Source organism: Armigeres subalbatus, chromosome 2 (assembly GCF_024139115.2).
Source record: "Armigeres subalbatus isolate Guangzhou_Male chromosome 2, GZ_Asu_2, whole genome shotgun sequence".
In the NCBI taxonomy this organism is placed as follows: Eukaryota; Metazoa; Arthropoda; class Insecta; order Diptera; family Culicidae; genus Armigeres; species Armigeres subalbatus.
The window spans coordinates 57,376,199-57,398,736 of NC_085140.1; the positions used below are offsets into that span (position 1 = coordinate 57,376,199).

A 22,538-nucleotide genomic window follows, 5' to 3' on the forward strand; every position below is an offset into this window, starting at 1 on the left:
CAAAATGTGGTGAAGAAAAAACTCCACCAGAGCCGCCATATTGTGATTGTGATTGAATGCTGGTGCACGTCGGTGATCACAAACAAGTGACGGATTTCATATTTATCGATTTTTCAATAACATATACAGTAGATACACAAGCACAGGTTAGTATTCTTATCTCCTTCTTGTAAATTATCTTCTTTAAACGATGTTTTCCATTGCAGTCTGAAACGGTGGCGAAAAATGCTTCTCGAGAATCCCGGATCCGGATCGGGATCCCGGATGATTCAATTCCTGGATTGCCCTTTACATTTACGGAATCATACTTCCGGCGGAACCTCAGAGACGACCTGCTATCATCAAAGCCAAGAATATCTATTTCGTTTTACTGCAAGTCAGAGAATTGCGACAATAATATGAGTATGAAAAAGCAAGTGTTCAATTACCGCTTTGTGTAAACGCATCAAATGTCAGGTTGAAGAAAGATGATATTATGTTTATCGGAAATTACAATTTTCATGGACGGTTGCGGCGATAATATTATAATAAAAATGTTTTGACTTCGCAATTTGGTGTATTTCTTATGAGTATCCAAAGTAACCACCCCAGTAATATTCACTACACGGTCATTTTCGTTTTAAACGATTGGCATAATTATTTTAATTGTAAATATTATCATAATAACAATGGAACATGGTTATTTTAACCGATTGTGTTGGTTTCGAAGCCATGGTAAAAATTAAAACACACTCTGTTAAGGATGAGCGTTATGCGCAGTCTGCACAAATCTAGTGGCGTTGTGCATTTAATTTAACCCTCTAAAATAGTATTTTTGGCTGCAAACCTCTTTTCAGTGTACGGGAAGAGTATAAATGTTTCATAATTGTATTTTGAAGGAAAGAATGTCATTAGTATACCTACTTTTATTGTTTCCAGACAATATGCAATCTCTAATTATCCCGAAATCCTCGTAAAATCGACTTCAACTTAAATCGTTTTTTTTGCAGTTTCCACGTAGGGGAACGGTTTTGCCACTTCATCTCATAGCTCCTATTTCCATCCCATCAAAACAAAAGCAATGGAATGGAATTTGTTGACAAAAAGAAGCGACGACTTTGGTGCCGTATTTCTTTGTTTATCGATGAGATGGATTTATGTACAGTGAGATGAAGATCGAACAGTTCCCCTATTTCTTGACAATTTCGATAAAACGCGTGAAAAATCTATGGGGAAAATCTGCGTAAAAACGTATATATTCCAGAATCTACGTCAAAATAGTTGAGTTAAATAAAAAAAACGCGCAAGAGATGACCCAAGTGTGTCTAACTAAAACACATGGAAACATCAAAGTAATTTATTATCGAATTCTTTTTTAGCTCTAAATTATTTAGCTCAAAACCGGATATGTGGCATAAACTCGAATAAATATAATAAATGCTAAAGCATTTGATGAGTTTGATTACTCTACGCATGCGGTCGCGTGTACTGAGACGACTAATGACGGTGGAAGACCGACATTTGATTACAATTAGAGCAATCAAACTAAACAAATGCTTTAGAAAAGCCATGCAAAGCCAAGACATTTAACAAAAACAAAATGGTTTTCGTACGGCCGAGTTGCCGAATAATAAAACTTATAATTTGTGTCGTAACTATATCTCAATTTATAAAACATGTCGTATCGGCATAATGTTTTAATCGGTTTCAACTGTTCAATAAATAATATTGCTTTTTATAGTCATTGGAACGATTTGCTTGTTTATAAATTAACTGCCAATTCATGCCATGAAGGATTTCCAACAGGCAACATGCTACACGTAGATGAAATTACTCTTATTCTCTTTGTTTACTCACATTCGCAATGCTCTGAAGGTTGTCTCTCCAGCGGGCGGCATGATAAATTCGGGGACAGTTATCTCTTATTCTCTCTGTTTACATTTCGTTTGACAGAACATACTCGATTGAGCTAGTACAGCACCATTCGAAATCTTGTACTGCGACTGAATGAAGTCGAACGAAATACATAATGCCGCAATTTTTTCGAAACGAATGCAAAAACGTACGAATCGAGTGATTCGATTCGAGATGCGCAATGTCACCCCAGGTTTGTATGTGGAATAACAGTCATTCAACGACCCTCAGATTACCCCACCCATTGAGCTAGCAAGTTACAAATAAGCTTGCTGGCAAGGGTCAAGCCAAAGCAGTCGGCATCATTGGATTGGTTGGCCAAGAGGAGGAGTTTAGACCGAATATTGGAAAGTTCAGCGCTCACCGGCTGACGAACGAAAACGGCCTACGACTAATTGATTTCGCCGCCTCCAAGACTATGGCCATTCGTAGCACCTACTTCCAACACAGCCTCCCGTATCGGTACACCTGGAGATCACCACTGCAGACAGAATCACAAATCGACCACGTTCTGATTGATGAACGGCACTTCTCCGACATTATCGACGTCAGGACATATCGTGGCGCTAACATCGACTCTGACCACTATCTGGGCGCCAAAAACTATCCGTCATCAACAATGTTCGGTACCGACGACCGCCGCGGTGTAGTAACTGAAGCAACCTGATGTCGTCACTGCATACGCGCAGCATCTCGAGGCAGCGTTGCCGGAAGAGGGTGAGCTCGATGGGGCCCCTCTTGAGGACTGCTGGAGTACAGTCAAAGCAGCCATTAACGACGCAGCGGAGAACAACGTCGGGTATATGGGTCGAAGTCGACGGAACGATTGGTTCGACGAAAAGTGCAGACAGATTCTGGAGGAGAAGGACGCAGCGCGGGCGGTCGCGCTGCAGCAAGGTACCCGGCAGAACGTGGAACGTTATAGACGGAAGCGGAGACAGCAGACCCGCGGAGTGCGAGGAGATGGAACAGCTGTGCCGTTCTCAAGATACACGCAAGTTCTATCAGAAGCTCAACGCATCCCGCAAAGGCTTCGTGCCGCGAGCCGAAATGTGCCGGGATAAGGATGGGAGCATCTTGACGGACGAACGTGTGGTGATCGAAAGGTGGAAGCAGCACTACGAGGAACATCTGAATGGCGCTGAGAGTATAGGCAGTGAAAGTCAAGGCAGCAGAGGAGATGATTACGTCAGTTCAGCGGACGATGGAAGCCAACCAGCCTCACCTTGAGGGAAGTTAAGGATGCCATTCAACAGCTAAAGACCAATAAAGCAGCTGGTAAGGATGGTATCGGAGCTGAGCTTATCAAGATGGGCCCGGAAAAGCTGGCCACTTGCCTGCACAAACTGATAGTCAGAATCTGGGAAACCGAACAGCTACCGGAGGAGTGAAAGGAAGGGGTTATATGCCCCATCTACAAGAAAGGAGTGTGAGAACTTTCGAGCGATCACCATCCTTAATGCCGCCTACAAAGTGATATCCCACCATTAATGAATGAGTTCGTGGTAAGTTATCAAGCCGGCTTCGTTGACGGCCGCTCGACAACGGACCAGATCTTTACTGTACGGCAAATCCTTCAAAAATGCCGTGAATACCAGGTCCCAACGCACCATCTGATCGTTGATTTCAAGGCGGCATACGACAGTATAGACCGCGTAGAGCTATGGAAAATTATGGACGTGAACAGCTTCCCTGGGAAGCTTACCAGACTGATCAAAGCAACGGTGGATGGTGTGCAAAACTGTGTGAAGATTTCGGGCGAACACTCCAGTTCGTTCGAATCGCGCCGGGGACTAAGACAAGGTGATGGACTTTCGTGCCTGTTGTTCAACATTGTGCTAGAAGGTGTCATGCGGAGAGCCGGGTGTAACAGCCGGGGTACGATTTTCAACAGATCCAGTCAATTTATTTGCTTCGCGGATGACATGGACATTGTCGGCCGAACATTTGCAAAGGTGGCAGAACTGTACACCCGCCTGAAACGTGAAGCAACAAAAGTTGGACTGGTGGTGAATGCGTCAAAGACAAAGTACATGCTTGTGGGCGGAACCGAGCGCAACAGGGCCCGCCTGGAAGCAGTGTTACGATAGACGGGGATACCTTCGAGGTGGTCGAGGAATTTGTCTACCTCGGATCCTTGCTGACGGCTGACAACAACGTTAGTCGTGAAATACGAAGGCGCATCATCTGTGGAAGTCGGGCCTACTACGGGCTCCAGAAGAAACTGCGGTCGAAAAAGATTCGCCACCGCACCAAATGTGTCATGTACAAGACGCTAATAAGACCGGTCGTCCTCTACGGACATGAAACATGGACAATGCTCGAAGAGGACTTGCAAGCACTCGGAGTATTCAAGAGGTGAGGTGCTTAGGACCATCTTTGGCGATGTGCAAGAAAACGGTGTGTGGCGGCGAAGAATGAACCATGAGCTCGCCCAACTCTACGGCGAACCCAGTATCCAGAAGGTAGCTAAAGCCGGAAGGGTACGATGGGCAGGACATGTTGCAAGAATGCCGGACAGCAACCCTGCAAAGATGGTGTTCGCTTCCGATCCGGCAGGTACGAGACGGCGTGGAGCGCAGCGAGCGAGATGGGCAGACCAGGTGCAGAACGACTTGGCGAGCGTGGGGCGTATCCGAGGATGGAGAGATGCGGCCTCGAACCGTGCATTGTGGCGTCAAATTGTTGATTTAGTGTTATCTGTTTAGATGTTAACTAAATAAATGAAATGAATCATTGGATCAATCCCCTGTCGTGCCATTGAGGGTGATTCTACAATCAACAGACGAAACACATTTAGAGGAACTAGAGTGTGGGAAGACGATGTCCTGGGTCTTCGCCGCGTTGATACAAATCTACCCACTTTGTCAGGACATCCATGCCATACAAATTAGAAATGTATCTTGTGTAGCAAATCTCAACAACACTTTATTATTTCTCTTCGTACGAAACGGTTTTTGATAAGAATTAATATGGTAAGAGAATGGATTGTTTTTATGGTGTGAGCTTGGGGGAGAAAAATGCCGAAAATACTGAAGAATACTGCTTTAAAAGCACAAGGGAGAAGACCTTCGACCTGGCTTATTTTATTCTTAATACTGCCCAACAGGGCACTGCACGAACTGCTTTGTCTTTTTCTCTCTGCAAAGAAATTAGAAAAAACGAGGCCAGTGAATATCAAATTTCATGAAGAACGAAAGAGAACGAGATTCGTCCGTGCAGTACCCTATGGAAGTTTCTATCTCTCAGCGACTCTTTAGCAGGTCATGTTAACCGGTGCAACAACTATCGAGACAGCATATTCATTGTACAAATTGCCCAAGAACCACCCCTAGTCCAATCGGAGATACATCGAAGTATAATTTCGGCTTGAGTGTTGTTCAACTAAGCGAGGTAATTCTTTAAAACTATCTCAGAAGAATCCTTAGAACTTATTTGTTAAATTCTTTAGAAAATCCTCGGGAAATTTTTAGGAACTGTCAAGGAAAATACTTTGGAAATTCTTTTTTCATAATGCATAAGAAAGCACAAATGCATGTGACATGGTTTTGCTACAGTTTGCTTACACTCCCGATGAAACTATCACGGGATTTTTTTTTGTCAATTCTTTGAGAACTTTTTTCGAATTTGCTAGGAAATTGTTTAGAATTTCCTGTCTCTGAAACTATATGATTTTTTTTTTCAAAACTGTCTCAGGAAATACTTTGGAAATTTCTCTGGAAAACCTTTGGACATTCCTGGGGAATGTGTTTAGAATTTGCTCAAAAGATTCTCCGGGGAAATTCTTCGGAATTTATACAGAAATGTTCTTTTTCCAAATAAAGTTCTTTGGATTTTCCACGAAAAGCTATTCGGAATATTGTTTGAAATTTTGAAGGGATATAATTCGAAATTTTCATTGGTTTTTTTAAATTTTTATTTTAAATTCCGCCACCGGTCATTACAATGGGTCTGGGAGGTGAGAATGCGTCATCGCTCTCACCGGCAGTCTGGAGGTCGTATAGCAAAATCGTTCAAAAAGATCTGTAATATTTTAGTCAAATTTGTTTTGTTTTTTCGTGTCTACACAAATACGTATTTCGTCCACTACTTGTGGACATCTTCAGTGGAAGTAAAAGGAAGATATTTTTTTTTAAAACCATGTAACATTTTCCCCTAAGACGCTCGAGAAAATAATTATTAATGCATGATTGCACAAAAAATAGCCGGTATTCTAAAAAAATAACACTCGACAAAATGGAAAAGAATTCTCTATCGAAATTCCGAAAAATTTCGCTTTATATTTCGAAGAATTTGAAATTTCGAAGGACCGTTGTCGGGGTGACAATGGGTCAAATGGAGGTGAGAATCGTTCACTGTTTCAACTACTTAGAATGCTAGTAGAATAGATTGAATGTATCTAAGGGCGAGAACCTGAAGATGTCCACAAGTAGTGGATGAAATACGTATTTGTGTAGACACGAAAAAACAAATTAGTGGAAGTAGAAGGAAGATATTTTTTTAAATCATGCATTACTTTTTACTTTCTTAATTTCGGGACTCAAATCTACAATGCGAACGGTCTCCTCTCTTCATCTCTTTTAACCCGTCAGTGAAAAGAGATCCATTGCTATGTTGATACTTTTCCCTTCCACCTACTTTGCATTAGGGAGATCATTTGATTCATTTAGACAAAAAAAACCCTAAGCTTGCTTAAAAAACTACTTCTGAAAAAATATCTCGTTTGCCATATCCATAGTTTAGCCTCTTATTCTTCTATAAAAATGTACATCTATGTTTGCTAACCAGTTTCGCAAAATTTTGCTAACACAACTCGGCAGACAATTGCCATTAATTCAATAATTTAAAAAAAGTTATATTATTCATCATCACCATATAATGGCTGATAATAATCAGCCCCGGTGAATAAATCAACAAGTAATAGACCTCTGACACCCGCTCAAAGTTACGTAGAACTACCCAACTTCGAATAAAGCGCAAATCTACCTCCCAACACACACGCACTGGTTGGCAGAAAAAGCCTAAGAACCGTGCCGGAGGACACCGAAGAACCGTCGTCACCAACCCACACGATCTGCCGAGAAGAAAATCAGGGGGATGAGAAGAAGCTCACCTTTCCGTGGAAATTTCAGAGGCTCATGAATCATCGCCACCCGTTTCTTGCTTGTTCGTATAGGCTTAGTTACTTGCTAAACAGTCATTTGAACGGTGGCGGTGCAGAGAAAATAGGAAGGAAGTGTAAATACGCAAAATTTGTTGTATTTGATTACAACGAAGTTTATCACGCCCGAGAAGAAGTTCCATTGTGGAATTACATCGTGGGACCGTGTTTATCAGTATCAGATTGAATATTTCCGAAATCCAGAAAATCTAAGGAATTTTTTTTAGCTTGACTTTAGAAAATAAGAAGTTTTATCAAGTATCAAAATCAGCTCTATAAAGGTATATTGTTTAATAAAACCGGTATAAAACCAATGTTCTGTCACAAATGTATATTTTCCTGCCGAGAGGGTAATGATTTTCCGAGTAACCCGGTGCGAATGAAATGGTTGACAGCCCAACTGACACAAACAGAAGCGGAACTCGTTTGGGACATGATTAAACTTGGGCCTCCCATCGTGAGCGGCGAAGATGCTGGCGATAATGGTACAGAGCTCTCACCATCAGAACCCAGCCCAGGCAGCAGTGCTTTAAAATTCCTGACGTTAGGAAATTTCGATCATTAATTATTAATTTCCTACCCCGCGCGTTCGTTGGCAGTCGGCCCCGCAGCACCTCCCGTTGACGATTTCCCAATCTCGTTCGCGAAGTCTAGACACAATGCTCGAACGAAATGCTTGTTTGTCGGAGGGATTAATCGACTACGAGCGAAAACTTACTGTGGAACACAAACAATGCCAAGAAATGCGGGGTGGAATCTGAGAATGCCCCGCACCTCTGCCCGCGTGGATTACCTGCAACGAGAGAAACGAGAAAGTAATCATTAGAACAAAGTGAAAGTTTCGCTTTCGGAGGGAATTGTTTCCAGCTAAGCCTCCATTTGATGGAAGGTGGAAAATCCACGCATTCGTTCGTATCACATAATCATCACAACATGGGAAAAGGCGTTGCCTGCGGCGGGTCAGGGGCTCTACTATTATTAGTACGAACAGCGATAATCGTTTGCAAGCGAGTCAAGGTCAATGGCGAAGAAAGTGTGCTTCGGCGATATTCATTCCTCCCGCGTTCCGGTCGTTTATGGCCCCGGTTGTTGATTGATTGGGTTCGTCACGAGGAATTATACAATGTAGCAAACTGAGTGACAGCCCAAAGTCACTGGGTTGTTTCGTGTGTTTGATGTAGATTTGTAGGTGGATTTGTGTTTAGTATAATTTATGGTGGGTCGGCGAAAAATGTGGAATTAAGATGATTGTACCATTTCACTTCCTTCCGATTGTGGCTTCTGGTATTAGCCGACATAGTTCTATATCGATTCTCCTAGGTATTTTAGCTTTTCAAAATTCTCTAGGAAGGTTTTTAAACTTCTCTGAAAAGCCAAACTTCTATGAGAAGCTTTTCAAACAACTTTGAGAAGCTTTTCAAATTTCTCTGAGAAGCGTTTCAAACTTCCCTTAAAAGACTTTCGAACTATCCTGAAAAGGGGAAAGGTACGTTTGGCCGAATACCGTTCTGCTGAATGCCATTTGGCCGAAGGCCACTAGGCCGAAAGTTGTTTAGCCGAACAGGCCATTAGGTTGAAAGTCATTTGGCTGAAAGGGTCATATAGCCGAATAGGACATTTGGCCAAATAAAACATTTTGCCAAACAGGACATGTGGTCAAATAGGACATTTGACCGAATAGATCATTTAGCTGAATAGGTCATTTGACCGAACATGTCATTTGGCCAAGCAGGACATTTGGTCGAATAGGTCATTTAAAAAGTGAGAAATGAGGTACGAAAAGTGAGAAATGAGGTTTGAAAAGTGAGACGTTTTTCTCACTTCTCACTGTACAAAACGGGTAGTGCGAAGTGAGAAGTGAGACGTCTCTTCTCTCTTTTTACAGTGAGCAGAGAGAGATGAGGATTGAGTTGTGAGACATCTCACTACTCATTTTGTACAGTGAGATGTGAGAAAAACGTCTCACTTTTCATACCTCATTTTTACTTTTCGGCATTGTGGTTTGTTCGGCCTAGTTGCATTCGGCCAAACGGCTTCTCCCCACTGAAAAGCTTTTCAAACTTCTATAATAAGCTTTTCAAACTTCTACGAAAAGCTTTTCAAACTTCTATAATAAGCTTTTCAAACTTCTCCGAAAAGCTTTTCAAACTTCTCTGAGAAGCTTTTACAATTTCCCTGTAAATGATTCAAACTTTCCTGAAAAGCTCTTTGAACATCCCTGTAAAGCTTTTAAAACATCCTTGTGAAGCTTTTTCAACTTCCTTGAGAAGCTTATGAAAAATCACTGGAAAACTTTTCAAGCTTCTCCGAGAAGCTTTTCAATTTTTTCTGAAAAGCTTTTCAAACTACCACGAGGAGATTTTCAAACTACTTTGAGGATCGGTACAAACTTCTCTGAGAAGCTTCTCAAACTTCGCTGTAAAGCGTTTCAAACATCCCTGAAAAGTTTTTAAAACGTCCCTGTGAAGCTTTTCAAACTTCCTTGAGAAGCTTTTGAAAAATCTCTGGGAAGCTTTTCAAGCTTTTCTGAGAAACTTTTATAGCTTCTCTGGGAGGCTTTTCAAGCTTTTCAAACTACTCTGAGAAGCTTTACAATTATCTCTGAAAAGTTTTTAGACCTCCTCAACTTCTTTGAAAAGCTATTCGAGAGAGAAGCTTTTACAATTTTCCTGTGAAGTGTTTCAAACTTTTCTGAAAAGCTCTTTAAACATCCCTGTGAAGCTTTTTAAGCATCCTTGTGAAGCTTTTTAAACTTCCTTGAGAAGCTTATGAAAAATCACTGGAAAACTTTTCAAGCTGCTCCGAGAAGCTTTTCAAATTTTTCTGAAAAGCTTTTCAAACTACCACGAGAAGATTTTGAAACTACTTTGAGGATGTGTACAAACTTCTCTGAGAAGCTTCTCAAACATCCCTGTGAAGCTTTTCAAACTTCTCTGGGAAGCTTTTCAAGCTTTTCTGAGAAGCTTTTTTAATTTCCATGTAAACTTCTCTGAGAAGCTTTTCAAATTACTCTGAGAAGCTTTTCAAATATCTCTGAAAAGTTTTTTAAACCTCTCTGAGAAGCTTCTCAAACATCCCTGTGAAGTGTTTCAAACATCCCTGTGAAGTGTTTCAAACTTTCTTGAGAAGCTTTCCAAACTTCTCTGAAAAGCTATTCAAACTTCTCTGGAAGCTTTTCAAACTTCCCAGAGAGCTTTTCAAACTTCTACGAGAAACTTTTCAAACTTCTTCAAGAAGATTTTCAAGCTTCTACAAGAAGCTTTTCAAACTTCCTTGAGAAGCTTTTCAAACTTCTCTGATGAGGTTTTTAAACTTCCCTGAAAAGCTTTTCTCTGAATTTCCATGTGAAGCGTTTCCAACTTCCCTGTAAAGTTTTTTGAATTTTCCTGAAAAGCTTTTTAAACTTATACTAAAAGCTTTTTAAACTTATACTAAAAGCTTTTCAAACTTCTACAAGCAGCTTTCAAACTTCTACAACAATTTTTTCAAACTACTCTAAGAAGCTACTTGTGAAGCGTTTTAAACTTCTCGGAAAGCTTTTGAAATATTCCTGAAAGGCTTTCCAAACTTCTCTGAGAAGCTTTTCGAACTTTTTTGAGAAGCTCTTCAAACTTTTCTCACAAACTTTGTAACTTTTATGAAAAGCTTCTCACACTTCTCTGAGAAACTTTTCAAAATTCACTGAGAAGCTTTTCGAACTTCCATGATAAGCTTTGCAAACACCGACGAGAAAATTTTCAAACTTCTCTGAGAAGATTTTCAAATATCTCTGAGAAGCTTTTTAAACTTTTCTGGGAAACTGGGAAGCTTTTCAAATATCTTCGAGAAAATTTTTAAACTTCTTTGAAAAGCATTTCAAATATCTCTGAAAAGCTATTTAAACTTCCCTGAGAAGCTTTTCAAACCTCTACGAGAAGCCTTTCAAACTACTTTGAGAAGCTTTTGAAATTTATCTAAGAAGCGTTCCAGACTTCTCTGAGAAGCTTTTCGAACATCTCTGAAAAAGCTTTTCCAACCTCTCTGAAAAGCTTTTCACACTTCTCTGAGAAAATTTTCAAAATTCTCTGAGAAGCTTTTCAAACTTCTACGAGAAAGTTTTCAAACTTCTCTGAGAAGCTTTTCAAATATCTCTGAAAAGCTTTTTAAACTTCTCTGAAAAGCTTTTCAAACTTCACTGAAAAGCTCTTCAAACACCTCTGAAAAGCTTTTCATACTTTTCTTTTCAACTCCCCTGGAAAGCTTTTAAAACTTCCCAGAGAAGCTTTTCAAACTACTCTGAGAAGCTTTTCAAACTTCTACGAAAAGCTTTTCGAACTTCCCTGAGATGCTTTCAAACTTGCATTAGTAGCTTTTCAAACTCACTCGTGAAAAATTCAGAAAAATCCTTCAAAAATTGTATTGTTCCAGAAGTTGGTCCAGAGATTCCTTCAAGAACTCTACGGGCCATCACTCAACAAAAGTGTTGGGAACCGCTTGTCTATTACTATCAATCGAGAGTGAATTGGCATACTCTGAACCCCTTCGTCGGCCAAAAAGTCCATCCACGTTCGCTTGTCCCATCTGCAGCAGCGTTTGACTTACATTTGTACAGCCCAACACCATGGAAGGAACTTGTATTTGGCTGCTCCATTGCAGCCTTTGCCCATATAGGCTCCTCAACTTTTCGTCAGGTTTCATCAGTAACAGAGTTGTTATGGCTGTCTGATAGTTTATAACGGCCAGTAGATCACCCGAAACGTCCGGCAAATTGTTGTTTTTGTTCTCATCGAAGAAATGATCGATGGGAATCCTAAACAAGTATGAAAATTAGTGAACAAATAGTCTTCTGCTGTCAGTATTTTGACCAAAGATGTTTGATTTTGATTCCTGAAAAACACGTTCTATTATCAGTCCAAAATTTGTAAAAATGTTTGCCGTGTATCCGATATAACATAATCTAAATATGGAATTTTTGTAGAGATGACTAAAACTACTATTCCCGTTCGTCGCTCCCTGTCCGATACCCAAGTAATACCCCTGAGTCTAGTCATCGCGAACCATTAATTTCCATTCGACACGCAAATGCCCAGACAGCGAACAGCTGTTTCTCACTATGGGCTCTAGTTTTTCCGTTTGATGTCGCGTTGTCATCCTGTACGGTTAAAACAAGGTCAATTTTAACGACGACAATAGGCATCGAAGACACAGCATGAGTCTGGCCGAAGGATTTAAAAACTGACAGTCAATTTTCAAACTAAGTAATTAGCCTTGTTTGATGACGATCGATGGACAAATTTATAGTCGTAGTTATATCAGACGGAATACACCGAAGAATAATGTAAAACATGAATTGATTACTTGTGATTCCATTTAACAAAAAAAAAATCGCAGAATATACAGTAAAAAGTGATTCCAAAATTAAATTAGTCTCGCACCGCTCGCTTAAAAAATAAAGTCCACATTACTTTTTAATTCAATATTTCAATCTCAGGATTTTTAAATAAATTCATTGCAAATTTAAATATTCCTTCTCATGGTATTGTTAGAGCTACATTTATTCATTCACTTTCTGAGCATAGCAACACAAAATCAGCTCTCGTTAATAATTCTCAAGTTACATCAGTTGGTCTTGGTCAAAACAAATTCACAGCAAGCGTTCGAACCAATAACGATCGCTCCGGGGCACGTCTGAAAACTTTCCCACAGCTGCCACAGAGTCCATCAAATTCTGATAGCAGGAGAAAAAAAAGAACACTTGTTAACTACCATCAACTTCAATGCAAACAGGAGAAGTGGCCTCCTTAGCCGTGCGGTAAGACGCGCGGCTACAAAGCAAGACCATGCTGAGGGTGGCTGGGTTCGATTCCCGGTGCCGGTCTAGACAATTTTCGGATTGGAAATTGTCTCGACTTCCCTGGGCATAAAAGTATCATCGTGTTAGCCGCATGATATACGAATGCAAAAATGGTAACCTGGCTTTAGAAACCTCGCAGTTAATAACTGTGGAAGTGCTTAATGAACACTAAGCTGCGAGGCGGCTCTGTCCCAGTGTGGGGATGTAACGCCAATAATAAGAAGAAGAAGAAGGAGAAGTGGTACATAGTTGGAAAATGGTAAACTTATGAACACTGTTTTTTTTATACTTGTTCGAGTTTACTGAACTGATTTAGCTAACTTCGACTGGTTGACAGGAAAGGTGAAATTGAAGTTGAAATTGCAACATTTTATCTTATCAAATCCGGCATTGGATACTTCGAACTAACCTTTATCTAATTCGAAACCGAAAGTAGAAATCTATAACCTCACAGAAAACAAGAATGATGGAAACATGAGGAACAATTGCAGTGCAACGATCCCACGCCCGCACATATTTATACACCCATATAGTCGTTTATAGGAACGCGCTTATCAATGACTTTGCAGCTTCTACAAGGTGTGAACAGTTCTCCCCCCATCATCTCCATCGCCATCACCACCACCCCATCGGGAAAATATCCCGTCGAGACAATCTATATCAACCCCCGACATCTGTCGTCGGCGGTGTTGATTAGGTTTTATGTTGTTTTCAGTGAAAATATAACACAAAGTGTATGGGCGACGCCAGGACGCGTCGCAAAATTATGATTTCTGTAAAGCTTCTCTTATATCGCAGTGTGTTTGAAAACGGCTTGTGAGCCGGCTCAGATTTCACATGGCGTGCGACTTGCCGTCGTCGACGACCGACTCCCAAAGAGACATCCTTTAAGATAAAAAGGCAAACTTAGGGATTGATGTATCTCTTAACCTGAGTTGAATTCCTAATATGTTTGGCGTTCGGGGGGTAATTTCCGAATACGCTGAGGGAACTATCTTCAAAACATGGGAAATTCGGTTCACTTCTCAGAACCAAAAGCCAACAAGTTCCGCACTTCAAACTTACCTTGGAAATCTCTGCAGCACTTACGGGCCTAGCAACAGGAATTCACAGAAACGGTAAGAAGGAAAAAGAGATGCGCAAAAAAACCGGCAGAAACAAGACCTTGAAACCGCTATGTCTTACATTACAGGAAAAAAAAAATAAAATTTTCCCATAGCCGGAAAGGGGTGCACCGGAACCGGCTGTCTTTCCGAATCATGCCGATGAAGGCGAACGTCCGCCACTGGCGGCTTTTTTATTTCTATACATGTTAAAGCGTAGGAAGGAAATCGATGGGAAGAGAAAAGCTTGTAAGAAATAAGATAGGGACCTGAACCGATGAAAGTATTTGAAATATTTAATATTCGCAATAAAATATAGATAAGATATAAACATTAAAAATCAAATCATGCTTTTCTAGTAGAAATTCTAATTTTTCTATGAAAATAAAAATTACTTCCGTAGGAATTCTGAAGAAAGAAATTTGTGTTGAAAATATAAATCAGAATTATCTCCCGTAAAAATAAAAAAACTATGCAAACGCCACCGCTGATTATTGTTGGACGTGAACACACTTCTAACTAGAAGCAGATTGTTTCAACTAATTAAATATACGAGAAAGGCAAAAAGGTCATTTCCAGGGTTTGCAGAAATCGCTCTCAATAGATAAAGAACAACGATAAAAGAGAGGCAAAAACCTCTTCGAATCATAACTAGGGTGACCATATGGTATCCTAAAGGAGGACATGTCCTCCTTTTTCATTAAAAATCAGATGTCCTCCTTTTGCGCTAAAATGTCCTCCTTTTTGGATATTTAAAAAAAAATAACTTTCTTCTGTAGTAATTCTAGTTACTGCAACAGAGATCCATTAGCAAATTAATCGTTGCACATATTATGGTGTTTTGCTTTCTAATATGAAATATTTTCGTATAAGTTTTTGAATAAAATCAATATTAATATCGAAAATTGAATGCTTGAGTTGCAGTAACACAGATGTCGAAGATAACAGAAGAATAAGTATTGGATTGGATAGGAAATTGAGTTAGGAAAAATGCAAATGCTTCTCAAAATTTTCTACGAGTAAACACCCATTGAATTGCCTTTGGAACGCATCGCACGGTACGTTTCATGAATATGTGCGGCAAAGAGCAGTCCCTATGTCATGCCTAGAATGGAATTGAAATGGAACAGTTTTAAATTTCTTCAGTTAAGAACTTGGTGATACAGTTAACAATATCATTATCATTTACATTTTGTGATTCTTAATGGCATTCAAGAAACAAATTTCATTGGTCCCCTAAGCATCTTGTGTTCCGTTTTTATAGAACCTAATGTTCAGTCAGTTATCTATTTACAAATATTCAGAATTGTGAGCGCTGTTCTTGTTAAAATTCTGTTCACAGTTGATTTCAAAATTAGTTTAAGCGAAAATCTTACCATTACAAAGAAGGCGCTGGAAGTTTATAACTGGAAAGTGATATAGACTATAATGTGCTATAATGACAGTTGGGAATATTTAATGTGACCAGCAAGCGTCCTGCGTCACTGGCTTAAAAATGGATCCTCCAAAAGTGCATTTTGCACAGATTTTGGTCCAAAAAAAAAATAATTTTCCTAATAAGTAAAAAGTAGAAAAAGATTTCATATCTCCCAGCTTAAACAAAGTTGCATGTGCTAGCAAGTAAGTGTAAGTTGGAGGCGATATATGTACATTAGGGTGGTTCAAAAAATCGATTTTGCTCCACAGTGCTTATCTGATTCTTTATCATGTTCTAAGTGTCCTCTGAAAATTTGAGCTCATTTGGATGAAAAATGATTTAGCACAAGCCGTTTCAAGTTTGCATGCAAATTAGTATGGGGAAAATTATTTTTTCATTGTACTGTTAATGACGCTTCCCCATTAGGCGCAGGTTAAAAGAAAACCTACATAGCTAAAAGGAATACTCAACAGCTTTCACCCAGTGAAAACCGCATCTTAATTAATCTTTCCAATAATTAGTAATCGAATTTAATCTATGCCGTGGTTTTCTGGAGCTAATTGCATAACTCCTCAACAGGCAACATTGCTGCTCGTGGCGCGAAAGATAGCACACACAAATTCAGGCTACTATGTTGCACTGCACATTTCAGTGATGCCCTCAAAGAAGTTTAACTATCATGACTAAAGATTTGCATCCTGTCTTAAAATCGATTACTAATTATTGGGGCAATTAATCAACATGCGGTTTCCGTTGGGTGAGAGCTGTTGAGTATTCCTTCTAGCTATGTAGGTTTTCTTTTAACCTGTGCTCAATGGGGAAGCGCCTTAACAGTATAATGAAAAAATAAATTTCCCCATACTAATTTGCATGCAAACTTGAAACGGCTTGTGCTAAATCAGTTTTAATCCAAATGAGCTCAAATTTTCAGGGGACACTCAGAACATGATAAAGAATCAGATTAGCACTGTGGAGCAAAATCGATTTTTTGAACCACCCTAATGTACATGCTTTTATTTGAGTTCATGCAAAGTGTAAGTATATGGCCTCCACTTTGTGCACTTATTCGCAATGTTATACGATCTCTTGTTTGCTTGGTTACTTGCTGGTTCTTACAAAAACTTCTTCCAATAAACATTAGTGTGCAACACTCTAACAAATATAATATTTTTAATCATGCCAAAAAGCAAAAATCGATCGATGTTTTTTATGTCCTCCTTTTTGACCAAATGTCCTCCTTTTTAGCTACTATTTAGGTGAATTGTCCTCCTTTAGAAAAATTTCATATGGTCACCCTAATCATAACAAGCCATGAAAACAAAACTATCGCACTTGTATATAAGTTGGAAAAAAATCTGATTCGGATAGACGGCCTCCACCGAGGAGGTTTGATAAAGCACGTTTTTTCCTCTCATTTTATGTTGGGGACCATATTTTTTCGCACAGCTGTGTAAAACAAGTTGAAATGCATCATCAGAACCGGTGCCCCCCGCAATTGGGACTTATTGAAAGAAATTGGTCATGGGTTGTAGCCTCCCGAATCAGTTCATTATCGTAACAGCTACCGAAAGACGTCTCTCACGGTATGCTACCTATCGAGAGTGTATACAGACATGATAAGTGAGAGACAGAGATTCTCTCATTCTCCTTTGGATTCAAACCCTGTGATTGATCTCACTTCTCTCGTCTAAAAATTTATAGTTTCGTGCCGAACCCACCCGCAATACAGTACCTCAAATATAGGCTATGCGGCAATAGTAGTGTTATACATTGATGAAATTCAATTTCAAAGGAACGTTAGTAGTAGCCAAAGAGATTTCCTTAGGCTTGAAATTCAGCAAATAAATTATTCCGAATTGAACTATCCTAAAAGAAAGTGTTCCAAAAGTTATACTTCTGGTCTAGTTTAAGCAATAAAATTGAACTATGTGTAAAACAACGATACTAGTTTGATTCGTGAACAAGAACTCTCCTAGTGGCGTATAGTGGAAACTTTGTGAAGTAGTGCATTAGCTAATTTCACCACCCCCGCTGAGCGTAGGAGCTACATTACAGCCAGTGCCTAATTTGTCAACCGTTCAAATTTCACCGGAAATCACGAACCTGGCCCAACACCCTGGTCATTTCTAAACCCGTTAACGCCCAGTGATCTATTTATAGATCAGTTACATTTTTTAAATCTGTTGGGAAGTTTTAGCTCTGAAGTTTTACATGTCTTCGTAAATATTGTTCTATGAACTAATATCTTTCATATAGTGAACAATTTAAATCGGAACTGACTCACTAGGTGGCGTAGGCGTCCATAGAAAACTGAACTTTTTCATACAAAAATCAAGTAATGAGTCTTCAGCAAAGTTGTTCAGAGTACTTTGGCGGGTCAAGAACTGATCCAAATAACTCTGAAGTTTTGTACGAGGGGGCGCTAGTGAGCGTTTAAATTTGTTTCGCATAAAACATCAATCAGTATCTCCAGACCCTGATAAGATAGCAACATAGAGTCTTCAGCAAAGTTGTTCACAGCATCTTGGCGGTTCAACAACTGAATTGTTGCATGAGGTGACGCTAGTGAGCATCCAAACTTCTTCTGCATAAAACATTAATCTGTATCTCAAGATCCTGACTAGTTAGCTAAATTGAGTCTTCAGCAAACTTGTTCAGAGGATCTTGGCGACTCAACAACTGATCGAAATAATTCTGAATTTTTGCATGAGGTGGCGCTAGTGAGCATCCAACTTCTTCTGCGTAAAACATCAATCTGTATCTCAAGAACCTTATTAGTTAGCTACATGGAGTCTTCAGCAAAGTTGTTTAGAGCATCGTGGCGGTTCAAGAAATGATCGAAATAATTCTGAATTTTTACATGAGGTGGCGCTAGTGAGCATCCAACTTCTTCTGCGTAAAACATCAATCTGTATCTCAAGAACCTTATTAGTTAGCTACATGGAGTCTTCAGCAATATTGTTCAGAGTACATTGGCGGCTCAAGAACTGATCGAAATAATGCTGATTTTTTGCACGAGGGGCGCTAGTGAGCGTTTACATTTGTTTCGCATAAAACATCAATCTGTATGTTAAGACCCTGACTACACAGTAAAACTTTATGAAAATTAGCCACGACGGAATTCATAATTGAATGTAAAATTCGGAAACAGAATGTGAACCAGACAGGGAATCAATATTCGAGCAACGCCTAACAATATACTCTTTGTCATCAACAGAGTTTGTTACTGACAAACGCACCTAGCGACAAACCTTTATCAGAACCCGAACACAATATGACAAGAATCATTTGCCTTGCATGCTCTGATATTTCCGAAAATACGCTGCTAAATTTGTAATCATCGTTCGATTCTCGAATATTTCCATAAAAGCAGAAACCATGATAGCATAAAACCGAAATTTTCACTAGAAATAATGCAAAATAACGGGATGAAAAGTTAGCAACAAGATTGTCTTCTTTTTTGTTGCTGACAAAAATTTTCGGATCTTTGTCATTATTATCTCCGACAAAAACAAAGCTTTGTCGTTGGTTCTCTTTTGTCGCTTGTTTCGCAGGCGCATTCCAAAAAAATTGATTCCCTGGAACCAGATCATAATTTTAAGTTTCTGTGATGTAAATGATAAAATCATTGACATTTCAATTAAATATATCTTAATTCTACATGACTCTATCGGAAACCTTAGCGAATGAGTACGTGGCTGTTAAAACAAATCAAACCAAACCCCATTCCATTTCTTGCAAACCGCAGCTGGAATCTAATTTGTTCACAAAAGCGTTTACCAAATGTATATATTCGGAATCCCAATAAGATGATAGTCCTGTTGCAGCTTTTCATCGCTATAACTCAATGGTGTTCGAACATTTCGGCGAGAAATCTGTGATGCATTCAGCTTACTGAGTCTCAAACGATTCCGTCTCGAAGGAGTTTCCGTGTCATGTAAATTTAAGCTATCGTTCAATTTTCAAGTTCAATTCCCATGCTCTGCTCCATTTTTTTTGTTTTCCAATAAAAATAAGAACTGTAAAATACCAGCACGAGTAAATTTAAAGCAACCTATAACTTTATGTTATTTAACACGGAGCAGATTTGTTACATCTACTTAAACGGAAATTTACAGGTTTTGTTCGTACTGTGAGTTAGCTATATGGATACAACGTTGCTTCCTTCTACTATGTTCGCATCAATATCCGATAATACTCCACTTCGGTCTTCACACGATGAGTAAAATTCAACTGGGCCAGGAGCACGTATATCTCCATCCAATATTAGTTCCTCGTCGGCGGAACTTTCTTCGCTTGATTATTCTGGTGCTGATGGCAAAGCAACTATCTCCCGTTGAACCTTTTCAACGGTGATATGATCGATGGCAGCTTCAAATGTTTTGAATTGCATCTCAAGCTATCAGAATCATCATTATTTTAGTAATTAATATATATGCTGATAATAATAATTATTACATAAAACCTACGAGTACACCGGCCGGATGAAGAAAAATAATCAAATTATACTCCACTGCACAGTTCTAAAGATCCTTTCACAAACAAACTTGTTGTGAAGCACCGGAAGTGGCGAAAGACACATAAAAACCAGTTCGCTAATACGCGTACCAATTCTTATTGACCGATTTCGTAAACATGCTCAAGGAAGGATAGGGGTTGTTCAAAAATGATGTCACAGGTTTTAGGGGGGCAGGGGGTCTAAGATTTTGTGACAGTACATGTACTAGGTATACAAAAAAAGCGTGACAGAGGGGGTCTAGAAATCCCAAAAAGTAGTGGACGTCATATTTGAATCGCCCCATACATGAAATCATTTTGTTGACGTTATGGAGGTACCGATTAAACTTGATATGATGTTCCTAGTTTGCAGTCATATGTTATATTGATTTCAAAGCAGCCATATTGAGCAAGTCATGAACGCCATGGCCGTAATAAAACCAAACAGTGCAGTATGGATCGTTATGTAGAGAAGAAATCTTTTTCAATGCGTCAAAACAACCACCAATGAAGTTTATTTGGAGTGATCCATGAGTGTGCGTGTGTTGAGCTGTTAGAACTTTTTTCAACAATGTGCGTCGCACAAAAAAAAGAATGTGACGATGAATGAATTTGCTCCCTTATGCAATGTGCAACCAAATATTGTAGGGAAAAGTGTGGGGGAGGAAGGAGGATAGAGAGAGAATGAGTGAGAGAGATAGAGTGAGTATGAGAGAGATAGAGTGTGAGAGATAGAAAGAGTGAGAGAGAGAGAGAGAGAGAGAGAGAGAGAGAGAGAAAGAGAGAGAGAGTAAAAGAGAAAGAGTGAGAGAGTGAAAGAGAAAGAGTGAGAGAGTGAGAGAGAAAGAGTAAGAGTGAGAGAGTAAAAGAGAAGGAGTGAGAGAGTGAGAGAATGAGAGAGTGAGAGAGAAAGTATGAAAGAATGAGAGAGAAATAGTGAGAGAAGAGCGAGAGAGAGAGAGAAGAGCGAGAGAGAGTGAGAGAGAAAGTGTGAGAGAGAGTGAGAGAGAGAGAAAGAGTGAGAGGGAGAGAGTGAGAAAGAGTGAGAGGGAGAGAGAGAAAGAGTGCGAGGGAGAGAGAGAGAGAGAGGGGGAGAAAGAGAAAGAGTGAGAGGGAGAGAGAAAAAGTGAGAGGGAAAGGGAGAAAGAGTGAGAGGGAGAGAAAGAGTGAGAGGGAGAGAGAGAAAGAGTGAGAGAGAAAGAATACACGCTTAAAATCAATAACACAGAGATATGTTTGCTTCACACAAAACGGACCTAATGCAGAAAAACACCTAGATGAGCGACAGTTACACAGCCACAAAAATAGCTCGTGTGGTTTTATTGAAGCTTGGATTTCAATATTTTCAACAGTATTTGGTTCCTCATGAAACAAGGAATCTGTACAAACGTTATCACGACCGTACGAGGCATTTTTGTGCCTGTGTAACTGTCGCTCATCTAGGTGTTGTTCTGCATTAGGTCCGTTTGGTGTGAAGCAAACACATCTCTGTGTTATTGATGTTAAGCGTGTAAGAGGGAGAGAGAGAAAAAGAGAGAGAGGGAGTGAGAGAAAAAGTGAGAGGGAGACAGAGAAAGAGTGAGAGGGACATAGAGAAAAAGTGAGAGGGACATAGAGAAAGAGTGAGGGGGACATAGAGAAAGAGTGAGTGACAGAGAGAGAGAGAAAGAGTGAGCGACAGAGAGAGAGAAAGAGTGAGTGAGAGAGAGAGAGAGAGAAAGAGTGAGTGTGAGAGAGAGAAAGAGTGAGTGAGAGAGAGAAAGAGTGAGTGAGAGAGAGAGAAAGAGTGAGAGAGAGAGAGAGAAAGAGTGAGCGACAGAGAGAGAGAAAGAGTGAGTGAGAGAGAGAGAGAGAGAAAGAGTGAGTGTGAGAGAGAGAAAGAGTGAGTGTGAGAGAGAGAAAGAGTGAGTGTGAGAGAGAGAAAGAGTGAGTGTGAGAGAGAGAGAAAGAGAGAGAGAGTAAAATTTCCAATAACTTGATTCGTTCTCGAGCCAGGCACAAAATTATAGTTCATTTGCGTGGGTGCTCCTGCATCCTCCCCCCAATGTAGAAGGGGTTTCCAACTAGCATAAGGACTATCTCCGGTCTCCCTGCATCTCCCAAAAACTATATGCACCGGTTCCAGCGAGAAAGTGGTACATGTTACATTGAGTAAATTTTAAAGGAATCGCATTTTCCCAAAAACTTCAACAATGAAATTCGAATAAGCTATTTTCTGCAATTCAACTCTACCAACATGTTATGACTGGTGTGCCTAAAGGTAGTAATGAGAAATATATGAAGTTTCTTGACAAATTTCAAGTTTGTTTGAACAAAATGCACATGTACCACTATTAATGGGATCAAAATGCAACAGAAACCTAAAATCGTTGCCAGTAAAAGTGGTACATGTTCATTCATAAAATTATTTTAAACGACGGTAAACCATTTTGAAATTTAAAATAGAGTTAAAATCTGTTGCGGGAACATCTTTGTTGTTAAATTTTCTTTTCAAAAAGCAGATTTTAGTGGGTAAAACTGTTCATGTACCACTGAAAATATTTTTCTAACAGCGTGTGGTAACAAAACTCATTGTTAGGTTACCAAGTAATTTGCCTCGCTCAGTTGTCTCCCATTGGTGAGCGATGAAGATCT

General features: G+C 39.6%; 1 protein-coding gene across 1 annotated transcript in view; it reads right to left on the minus strand.

Annotated features, from left to right (window-relative positions):
- Positions 1-22,538, minus strand: part of LOC134208685 (ecdysone-induced protein 74EF-like) — a 717,955-nt gene that overhangs the window by 186,451 nt on the left and 508,966 nt on the right. The window lies entirely within an intron of this gene.